The sequence below is a fragment of the Acomys russatus genome, chromosome 6 (genome assembly GCF_903995435.1).
Source record: "Acomys russatus chromosome 6, mAcoRus1.1, whole genome shotgun sequence".
NCBI lineage: Eukaryota > Metazoa > Chordata > Mammalia > Rodentia > Muridae > Acomys > Acomys russatus.
This window is the reverse complement of record NC_067142.1, coordinates 22,138,857-22,151,321: the sequence shown is the minus strand read 5'-3', so window position 1 is coordinate 22,151,321 and position 12,465 is coordinate 22,138,857.

Below are 12,465 nucleotides of genomic sequence, written 5' to 3'. Positions count from 1 at the left end.
GGCTTACAGTTCCAGGGGAATAGGATCCATAATGGCAGAACAAAGATAGGGTTACAGAAACAGCTTGAGTCTTTGAAACCTTGAGGCTCACTAGCCACCCCAGTGGCACATACTTTTCAACAAGGTCACACCTCCTAATCCTTTCCAAACAGTCCATCAGCTAGGGACGAAGTATTCAAACAGATGAACCTATGGTGGCCATTTTCCTGAAACCACCACACTCCCCTGGGGTTCCCTAAGCCCCATTTTATATACTGCAAGGCCACCTACCTAAAAATAGTTCCACGTACAGTGTCCTGAGTCCCTCAATATCAATTACTAAGAAAATGCCTCCAGGTGTGGTGAGGCATGGCTTTTTTTTTTTTTTTTCCGTTTGTTTGTAACCCAATGTTAATGCCTTTTTTCATTTTTATTTTATTTTATTTTATTTTTTTATTAATTTATTCTTGTTACATCTCAATGGTTATCCCATCCCTTGTATCCTCCCATTCTTCCCTCCCTCCCATTTTCCCCTTATTCCCAGCAAAAGAAGGAAGATTTCTCAGTTTCAGACCAGGTTGGTCTACAAATACAGTTCAGGGACAGCCAGGCTACTCAGAGAAACCTTGTCGCAAAAATTCAAAAACTACAAAAAAATAATTAAAGTTGAAAACTGTCTTATAGACCTGTTTACAGACAAATCTCATACAGGCATTTCCTCAGTTGGGGTTCCCTCTTCCAAGATAGCTCAAACATGTGTGAGGTTGACAAAAAAAATGATGGTTCTAAAAGGAAAGACTTTATTGGTAAATTACAGTTGAACGATTTGTGGGGTTAGCAGTTCAGATCTGGAGGAAGCCATCAGTCTCTCTTCTCTCAATGTTCTAATAGGCAAGGGGCCCTGCCATTTTCTTGATTTCACTTTTCATTTATCTTAAACTTTGACCAGAACATTGTGCTTCCTTCAGCCACACTTTTCCTAAAGAAGCCTTAGGACTCCATATACTATAGACCACAAACTGGGAACAACTAAATACTCATTAAAATAAGCTAAGTACAGCACTGAAATCAGGAAATTAGAAAAAAATAATTTTGTTACAAGCAAATGAAACTGTGCATTTTAGTAAAAGAAGGAAGTTGCAAGAAAATATATATAGAATTATTTAATTGAACTTCAAATATATCCAAAATAACTCCATGTTGTTGAGTGTTTAGACATAATATCGTTAGGAGATGGAGGAGAATATATATAACAAATGATACAAGAGAAACCACAAAAGGCCACGTCCTCAGCTGGGCAAAGTCTGCACACAAGTGCTCACTTTGTGAGACTTCATTGTTTACATCACTTTTAATTCATATCATTTAATAATTCTGCTTAGCTATAATTGTAATAAAACTGCTTATATTACAATTCATTAACAGGTAAGTAAAAACCTCATAAGTTTATTTGAAATTTCATTCATTAAACAAAAATAATTCAATGAAAAGTAAAGTAAACTGATACTTAGTCATATCATTTCTTCATGATGTTTCTGTCATCATTTTTAAAAATGTATTAGTTACTTGAATGTGTGTGTGTGTGTGTGTGTGTGTGTGTGTGTGTGTGTCTTAGTGGTGGTGATAGTCAAGGGAAAACAAAGCAGTTCTCTTAACATGTGGTTTCTAGTGATGGATCAAGTCATCAGGTTTGGTGGAAAGCATGTTTACCAGCTAGATCAACTCATTGGTCCCTTCCTCATGACTTCAAACAACCACAACACAAGATACTAATACAGTGAAGCAAATTTTAATTAAGATAGAAGATGGAATGTTGGTAGGCAGCTGGGCCCTAAATGTGCAATTCTCTTCAGTATGGATGAGGACTTCAATACTCCCTGCAGAGGTCCTGAGGTCTTGGTCCAATGGAGTGTGCTCTAGAGACAGGGACCAGGGTTCTGGTTTACTCTCTGACTTTCTGAAGTAAAGGAGAATTCTATAGAAGTTTCAAGTCCTGAAATCATTTACAACATTCATAGATTTTTTTTCTAAATAAAATCATCCAGAAGGATAATTTAAACTGAAGGAGCTGAGACTACTTCTCAAAAAATTTAAAGGGTCAGTAATAGGTTATATACATATACTTCTGCACTCAGAAACATATATGTACACACACACACACACACACACACACACACACACACACGAGAGAGAGAGAGAGAGAGAGAGAGAGAGAGAGAGAGAGAGAGAGAGAGAGAGAGAGAGAGAGAGAGATGTGTCATGCATTAAAACCTACTGTATTGTTTTCCATGATTTGAGGGAAAATCTAAACACAAACAAAGCTGGTACATAGTGTGACTAGATGCTGAGCTGAGCATGGGAAGTTTTTATCCCCCAGAAGAAGATGAGAATTAGAGCAATTGACACGAGGTTGTCCTATCTCAATTCTATTTCTTCCCCTCCTGCTAAACAGCTTTGAGACATTGAGCTAATTGTTTTACCTCTTGGGGATTAATTTTTCTTATTTGTAATATAACTGGAGTACATAATTATTAAAGTTTTTCTATGCTTAACATTCTGTAGTTCTGCGGAAAGTCATATTATAGTTGTGAGCTCGTGAGCATGCTTGTGTGGACTTGATGAAAATAGAAAGCTTACTGTATTGTTTTCTAATGTAGTCAGAAATGGTTTCTTGCCCTAGTTGATTTTCTTTAATTAATTAGATGATTAACTTTACATCCTGGTGGTAGCTCCCTCCATCCTCTCTTCCTGGTTTCACCCTCCCTCCATCTTCCTCTCCTTCTCCTATTCCTCAGAATAGGAATTCTATCCCACCTCATCAGAGCACATCAAGGTTGAGTGCATCCTTTTCCCTTATGGCCCAAGAAAGTGGTCCTGCCAGGAGAAAGTTATCAAAACCTGGCAAGAGAGTACATGTAAGTAACATCATCTGATCTGATTACTAGGGCACCTCCATGAAGCCTGAGCTGCCCATCTGCTGCAGCTGTGCAGAAGGGCTAGGTCCAGTGGTTGCTGCTTCAGGCCCCTCTGAGTCCTGGTTAGCTGACTTTGTTGGTCTTCTTCTGGAGCTCCTGTCACCTATAGGTCTTTTTATTCTTCCCACCACTTCTCCACAAGATTCCGTACACTTAGTCAATGTTTGGCTGTGAGTCTCAGCATCTGTTTCAAATTGCTGTTGGGTGTGGACCCTCTCAGAGGACAATACTGCTAGGCTCCTGTCTGCAAGCATAGCAGAGTATCATTAGTAGTGTCAGGGGATGGCTCTTTTCCATGGGTTTTGGGTTTTTCCAGGCATTGGTTGGCCATTCCCTTAATCTCTGCTCTATCTTTTTCCTTGCAAGTCTTGTACGCAGGGTAAATTTGGGTAGAAATTTTTGTGGGTAGGTTGGTGTTCCTCTCTCCCCAATAAGAGCCTTGTTTAGTTAGAGGGTCTTATCTTCAGTCTCCATGGCTTCTGAAACTAAGAATCTCAGCTAGACTTCCCCTCATATCCTCCCAGACACCTACCCTGACTTGGGTCTCCATCTTGTCAGAGATGCCCCCCTCAAGGTTTCTCTTTTTCTCTGCAGGCCGTCTGCCCTTGCTCTCCCAGGTCTGATCTCCACTCCTGTTTCTTTCTGCACTCCGTCTCCTACCTTGTTCCCTCTCTTCAACTACCTCTGTTGTCCTAGTTTCTTTTCTGTTATTATAACAAAAAGCTTATCTGGACAGTCACAGCCCGTCACTGAGGAAATTCATCTCAGAAATTCAAAGCAAGAACCAGGAGGCAGGGACCATTGAGGAAAATGGCTTGACAGCCTACTTTAGCCTTTATTCACTGGCTTACACTTAGTTAGCTTTATTATACAACCCAGGACCACCAAAACCCAAGAATAACTTAGACAGTTATTATTAGACAGATAATCTAATCTAGGCAGTCTCTCAACTGAGGCTCTCCATTCAGACGACTCTGGGCTATGCCAAGTTGACAGTTAAGTCTACCAGGACACCGCGGTTCAACCAAGGCACATAATGAAGTTCGGTTTCCAGATTTACCAAGGAAGGACTTTGGAAAACAAGCTCTAAACAGCCACTGGATAATTTGTAGGTACACTGATATATTTATAGAGTAAAATAAGAAAGTGATGTCAGTGGTAAGTGTAGCAGAAAGTGAATTGACAATATGAAGGATCAAAATATCTAATACTAGTTTTAGGGACTCCAGTCTTCCCTGTATCAGCTGGTCTCTTCATTCTTTTCTCTGTGTCCCTGAACTATAAAACAAAAAGTCATTTTTACTCAATTAGCGACAAAAAGATATGCTGAAATAAGAAACTTTTAATAAACACTAGATGTTATTTTAATGTACTAGAGTTTTAAATTTGAAAGTTGTGACACATGTCTTATGTATGTTCTAGGCATTCCAGTTTTCACAAAACGCCCTGAAGAAATTCTTACATTTAGGCAGGAAAAGTCACATAACATCATGTTCAGAAGCCATTATCACAGGCCAGACTGGAAACAATCTGATTTTTCAATGACTAGGAGGAAGAAGGAATTGCAATAATTTCATTTAATAGAACACTAACCATAGGTAAAACGAGTGAACTCAAGCCCATATATCAATGTAGATGATTCAGAAATACATTATTGAATGAAACACAAAGTAATTTCAAAAGCTTATAGAGCATGAAACATTCATATGAATTTTTAAAATATATAAATTGTGCAATATGATAGAAACTACATATTTTTGTTAATACATGAGTGTAGACTTTTAAGTATAAAATGCATATTGGCATGTGTTTATGTGATGTTTAAACAGAAAATAATCTTTATATGTGTGTGAAAATGGAGGTAAGAATGAAGGCAGAGAGATCAAAAGCAATTTAAAAGGATAGGAAATAGATATAAAAATAAATATAATGTTTATGCTCCTTCTGGATCAAGGGCAAAGGATGAGAAATGAATACAGTTATGGTACACAGATATTTTTAAATTCCATGTAAATAGAATACTTGTACTTCTGTGGTAAGATCTCTCACAGAACCCGGAGCTTATTGGTTGACTACACTGAGTGGCCAGCAAGCCCTAGGGATCTCTCTCCCTTTGCTCTTCCTGAACTAAGGTCATGGATGCATGCCGCTACACTCAGTTGTTTTTGTGCTGGGCCAGGACTTTGTCCACTGAACCATCTCCACAGACCCTTCCATGTTTGATCCTAACTCATTGCCACAGCAGATGAAGAGACAGGCTTGATTAGTGTGAATACAGTGTATCTCTAATATTCATTATGCACCTGAGAATATTGTAAGCCTTTCAAATCCACCTTTCATGGCTAGGGCGACGGCTTAGTGGCTAAGAGCGCACACTGCTCTTCTAAAGGACCTAAATTCAATTATCCACACTCATGTCAGGTGGCTCATAGCTACCTGTAACTCCAGTTTCATGGGATCCTGTGTCCACTTCTGGTCTCAGGGCATTTACATGCATATATACAAACATGCTAAGACATACAAATACATCCATTTTTTTAAAAATTGAAATAAATAAAAGACACCAGGTACTGCTATTATTTGTTGTGCCTGAGCTTATGTAACTGAAAACCTGGTAACTTTTGTGTAAGATTTGTTTCCAATGGATACTTCTTTCAAGCACTTTTGTCAGGTTGGCCTTGTTTTCACAACTATTGATTTTCACGTTATCATTCTTGTGCTCACTCTTAGAGAGCTCAGGAAAGAAAACTGTAATAACAATAAGTGACAAAGAAAGGCTACATTTGCATCCCATTTCAAAGGCATTTGTTTCCAAAATCTCGTGATGAAAAGGGGTTACCCATCTGTGTTTCATTCCTCCCACGTCTGTGTTAGCCTAAGTCTCTTCCCTGTAATAAAATGTACTGAACTTTTTCCCTTTTGATGTGTTATGAAGTTTCCATTCATTATTTAAACTCCAGTTCTCTTTCATACTGACACAAATTGCATTTAAAAGATGTCATATTGCATTAGGTTTTATGTAATTAAAGTATGAAGTGAAAATTCCTAATCAATTCCTGATTATTTATTGAAAACTGCTATGTGGAAAGAACTGTGCTACACATTTTACTGAGGACATGCTGGAGCATGCTGGATGTCAATGCATTGGTAAGAATAGAGAAGGTGCCTGACTAACCAAAGCCATGCTGGACCCAGAGTTAAGCAAAGGCAATGAGAGGAAATTAAAGAAGGAAAGCAAAAAATGGGGCTGGAAGACAGCTTAGTAGGCCAAGTTAGCTGCAGAAGCCTGACAGTCGAAGGTCAGATGCCTAGAACCTGTTCAAAGTCAGAAACTGGGATCCCAAAATTCTGACTTGGGAACAGAAAGTAGTCTGGCAAATCCCTTGAAAACCAGTTGACCTGGTGCTCACAGTAGCAAAGCAATAAGAAACTCTGCCTCAATCAAGACAGAAGGTGAAGACCAGCCCCTAAGGTTGTGCCCTTACCTCCACATGGGCCCTGTGGTATGTATGCAACTTATACTAAACACACACAAGCATTCACACATGCACATGAAAGCATAAAAAGCAAAAGCAACCAGGCATGTCCACACCCATAATACACAGACACACCCCTTTCTCTAAAAGTAAGCATGCAGGGTAATCTTATTTTCTGGTTCAAGCCCTTGTGATTTTCCTGAGAATATTTCAGAACTTCATCCCCAGGCTCACTAATGACCTGCTAATGAACTGACACACACTGTTCTTATATAAATTATGGAGTTGCTGAACTTGAGTTAAAGCTTGGTACGTTTCAAGGATATGAATCAATCATGCTGATATTAATGACGACTGTCCCCTCTCTGCCCTTTACACTGTGTTATTTCATAGCCCCTCTATCTTGATAAGTGTTATGTGACTTTGAAAGTCTGGACACTTTTAGACTTAACCATTTTTTTCTGTGAACTAGTCTCTATGCTTCAGCATCCTTTTGTCTGGTGATTATTTGTGGGTAAAAGTGTCCAGAATTAAACACCACTACATCCAACAAAAAGCAAGACTGAAATGAAGAATGAAAGAGAGACAACACTCTGGTGGGCCACACTGTAGAATCTGCAAATGACAACGGTACTAAAAGAACCGTTCAGAGAGACCACATTCAAGTGTCAGTGTTTATTGTCTCCTAAAGGCTAGTGTATTGCCAGCTTTGTCTTCAGGTGGTGTCATTGGAACCTTTAAAAATCAGGGTTTAGGGAGAGGGCAATGGCTTTGGGGTGTTCCCACATGGGTGCCACACATAGTGGCCTAGGTCATCTCATATTAATTAATAATCAAGGTGATCCTGATATACATGCCCATAAGCCAACCTAATCTAGATAATTCTTCATTAAGATTCTTCCCTGAAAATTATAGATTGTGTCAAATATACAGTTTAAGTGAACCAGAATTTGAGGGAAGCCCTCAAAAGAATTATGGGAACATAGCCCGTCTGTTTCTCTCTACTTCCTGGACTGAAACAAGAAGATCTCCATTGATTCACAGCTCTCTTGTTATATATTGTCCTCAGTAGTGATAAAGCCGGTGGGGCCACTCTAGCTTGGACTTGAACCTCTAAAGCTGGTGATCTAAACACATTTTTCCATTTGTAGGATAATTGCCTTGAGTGCTTCATTTAGCTTTCATATAGCTTTTTCATAAAGAAGAAAATATTTGAGAACCCTGAAGGTCTTGATTGGAAGGATAACCTAAAGTCCCAGACATCTACTTATATGACTAAACAACTCAAATGGTAGGCTGGGCACCAATACATGGAGGAAAATGTATTGTTCATTCTCTTGAGAGGTAAAAAAATCCACCATTCCCTGCCAGGGTGATGGCTCAAGGAGTAAAGTGCTCATGAGGGAAGCATGAGGACCTGATGTCATATTCCCTGGACCCATATAGAAACTGGGCATTGTGATGGGTATCTCTAGTCCCAGTGCTGGGAAGGCAGTGATGGGTGGGTTCCTGGTGTTCACAGCTTCAATAATTTACCTGAATTATGAGATCCAGGTTTAGAGAGAGACACTGCCTCAAACAACGCAGTGGAGTGCATTTTAATGAAGACACACATCATCAACCTCTGACCTGTACATGCACAGGGACACACACACACACACACACACACACACACACACAAATTATGTATGCACATACACTGCAGAGGAGCAGAGCAGATAATCACTGACATATTTGATGCCAGGTTCATGTCTTCTTCTTGAGTATCCTATCTGAATTATTCTGACTTCTTTGAAATCTTGATAGAATTTGTAAGCTCTACTTCTTCATGTGACTCTGGATTTTTTAAAATGCCATTTCTAGAGGCAAAAGAAAACATTTGTTTTTTCTCTCCAACAAAATATAAAGAACTTTTATTGAGAAGCAATTTTTTAAGGGGCAGGTTCTAATGCTGGCCAGTACAACTCAGTTCTTAGCATGCTAACATTTTGAAAATTGAAACCAACTATACTGGAAGAAGAATTGCTGAAAAGTTCCACAATTTGGTGTGTCTTTCTTTGAAACTATTTATGTACTTGTTAACATTGTATTTCTTCTGTTTGGCTCTTTAAGGAATGGATAGCATAAAAGGGTACATTGCAAAAAGAGCTTTAGATGAGTGTAAACTGAACCCTTCTAAGTGTAGGCTGACTAATTTTAGTACTAATTAAGACTCAATGGAAATTAGTGTCTTGTCACCACAGGACCAGGCCAATAGAACATAATTTCATTATTTTGAAAAACTAAATGTGCATGCTATCTGAAATGGCACTTTATACATTCTGGTGTGTTTTGGTAATAAAATTTTGGGTAGTAGCAAAAGACTGGGATTAGGTGAAGACAGAAGAACTATACCCAATAATTCAAATTAAGTAACTAAAAACATCTAATTATATATATATATATATATATATATATATATATATATATATATATATATATATATATATATATATATTCTACTGCTTCTTTAGCTAGCTTGTGACATGAGACCCGAAGGGCAGATTGGCACAATTCCCCTTGCCTATATCTGGTCCCACACCTTCCATCCTACCTTTGCTGGAAAAATCAAAGGCAAAAGGCCTGTCTAATTAGTGCACCTAGGAAAGGGCCAATAATTAGAAATCCTATATGGGTGAATTTTGATATTTCTGTCAATGTCATAAAATACCATGAGAAAGAGTTGACTTGATCTTGCAGTTCTAGGTTTTAGCCCACAGTGTTGGGCAATCACAGCAACAGCAGCTTTAGTGATCTGCTTCAAAATCCAGGTGCCTTGACTTTCCGATCCTAATAGACCACAATCTTGAACTATTGGCTAAAGCACACCCATGTGTCTGTTAAGCTGTTTTTTTTTTCAGAGTACGTTTTCATTGGAAAAAAGAGAGCCAATATATGTATAGATATTTGTAGAAATTGTTAGAAGGACAGTAGACTCAAAGACAGCAAAGCAGTCCTACAGTATGGAATGCAAGGTTTTAAATGATCCTGGAGACAGAGATCCCATAGATATTAGGTATTGGGGTTATGGATATATGATTTTTATTTTTATTTTTTAAATTTTTTATTAATTTATTCTTGTTACATCTCAATGGTTATCCCATCCCTTGTGTCCTCCCATTCTTCCCTCTCTCCCATTTTCCCATTATTTCCCTCCCCTATGACTGTTCCTAAGGGGGATTACCTCCTCCTGTATATGCTCATAGGGTAGCAAGTCTCTTCTTGGTAACCTGCTGTCCTTCCTCTCAGTGCCACCAGGTCTCCCCCTCCAGGGGACATGGTCAAATGTGAGGCACCAGAGTACGTGAGAAAGTCATATCCCACTCTCCACTCAAGTGTGGAGAATGTTCTGACCATTGGCTAGATCTGGGTAGGGGTTTAAAGTTTACCTTCTGTATTGTCCTTGGCTGGTGCCTTAGTTTGAGCGGGACCCCTGGGCCCAAATCTGCCTATCATAATGTTCTACTTGTAGGTTTCTAGGACCCTCTGAATCCTTCTACTTTGCTATTCTCCCATGCTTCTCTCATCTATAGCCCCAATAGAATATACTCCCCCTGTCCCAGTTTCCTGGTAAGTGAAGGCTTTCGTGGGACATGCCCCTTGGGCTAGTATGCAGATATAAGTGAGTATATACCGTTTGAGTCTTTCTGCTTCTGGGTTAACTCACTCATTATGATCATTTCTAGCTCAATCCATTTATCCACAAATTTCGGGAATTCCTTGTTTTTAATAGTTGAGTAGTATTCCATGGTGTATATGTACCACAGTTTCTTTATCCATTCTTCTACTGATGGACACTTAGGCTGTCTCCATGTTCTGGCTATTATGAATAAGGCTGCTATGAACATGGTTGAGCAAATTTTGTTGTGTGCTGGAGCATCTTCTGGGTATATTCCAAGGAGTGGAATAGCTGGATCTTGAGGAAGCCCCATTCCCATTTTTCTGAGATAGCACCAGATAGATTTTCAAAGTGGCTGTACTAGTTTGTATTCCCACCAGCAATGAAGGAGTGTTCCTCTTTCCCCACATCCTTGCCAGCATGTGGTGTCACATGAATTTTTGATCTTAGCCATTCTGATGGGTATAAGATGGAATCTCAGAGTTGTTTTGATTTGCATTTCCCTGATGACTAAGGAGGTTGAGCATTTCTTTAAGTGTTCCTCAGCCATTTGATATTCCTCTGTTGAGAATTCTCTGTTTAGTTCCAAGCCCCATTTCTCAATGGGTTATTTGGTTTGGTGGTGTTTAATTTCTTGAGTTCTTTGTATATTTTGGATATTACACCTTTGTCAGATATAGAGTTGGTGAAGATCTTTTCCCAGTCACTTTGTTTTCCTGACAGTGTCTCCTGCCTTACAGAAGCTTCTCAGCCTCATGAGGTCCCATTTATTAATTGTTGACATTAAGGCCTGGGCCGTTGGTGTTCTGTTCAGGAAGTTATCTCCTGTGCCAATATGTTCCAGGTTCTTCCTCACTTTTTCTTCTAAGTGATTTAGTGTCTCTGGTTTTATGTTGAGGTCTTTAATCCACTTGGAATGGGTGTTGGATTTTACCAAATGATTTCTCTGCATCTAAAGAGATGATCATGTGGTTTTTTATTTTCAGTTTGTTTATATGGTGGATTACATTGATGGATTTCCGTATATTAAACCATCCCTGCATCCCTGGAATGAAGCCTACTTGGTCATGATGAATGATATCTTTGATGTGTTCTCTATTCGTTTTGCAAGTATTTTATTTAGTATTTTTGCATCGATGTTTGTAAGAGAAATTGGTCTGAAATTCGCTTTCTTTGTTGAGTCTTTGTGAGGGTTAGGTATCAATGAGACTATGGCCTCATAGAATGAATTTGGTAATTTTTCCACCCATTTCTATCTTTTGGAGTAGCTTGAATAGTATCGGTATTGAAGGTCTGGTAGAATTCTGCACTAAAACCATCTGGCCCTGGGCTTTTTTTGGTTGGGAGACTATCAATGATTGTTTCTATTTCTGTAGGAGAAATGGGGCTATTTAGCTTGTTTATGTGTTCTTTACTCTACTTTGGCAAGTGAAATTGATCAAGAAAATTGTCCATTTCCCTTAGATTTTCAAATTTTGTGGCGTATATGCCTTCAAAGTAGGATCTTATGATTCTTTGTATTTCTTCAGTGTCTGTTGTTATGTCTCCCTTTTCATTTCTGATTTTGTTGATTTCAATACTGCCTCTCTGCCTTTTAGTTAGTTTGGCTAATGGTCTGTCTATCTTGTTGATTTTCTCAAAGAACCAGCTTTTGGTTTTGTTGATTCTTTGGACTGTTTTCTTAGTTTCTAATTTGTTAATTTCAGCCCTGAGTTTGATTATTTCCAGGCGTCTACTCCTCTTGGGTGTTTCTGCTTCTTTTTTTTTCTAGGGCTTCCAGTTGTGTTGTTAAGATGCTTATGTGCGATGTTTCCAATTTCTTTTTAAAGGCACTTAGTGCTATGAATTTTCTTCTTAGCACTGCTTTCAATGTATCCCACAAATTTGGGTATGTTGTTTCTTCATTTTCATTGAATTTCAGCAACTCCTTGATTTCTTTCTTTATTTCTTCCCTGACCCAGGTGTCATTTAGCAGAGAGTTGTTTAGTTTCCACGTACATGTAGGCTTTTTGTTATTTCTGTTTTTGTTGATTTGCAGCTTAAGAGCATGGTGATCTGATAGGATACAAGGTATTATTTCAATCCTCTTGTATCTATTGAGGCTTGCTTTGTGACCTACGATGTGATCAATTTTGGAGAAGGTTCCATGGGGTGCAGAGAAGGAGGTGTATTCTTTCTTGTTTGGGTGAAAGGTTCTATAGATATTTGTTAGATCCATTTGACCAATGGTATTGGTTAATGATGTTATTTCTTGATTTAGTTTCTGTTTCAATGACTTATCTTTCAGTGAGAGTGGGGTGGTGAAGTCTCCCACTATTATTGTATGGGGATCGATGTGTGGTTTAAGCTTTTTTAGCAGATGTTTTACAAATGTGGG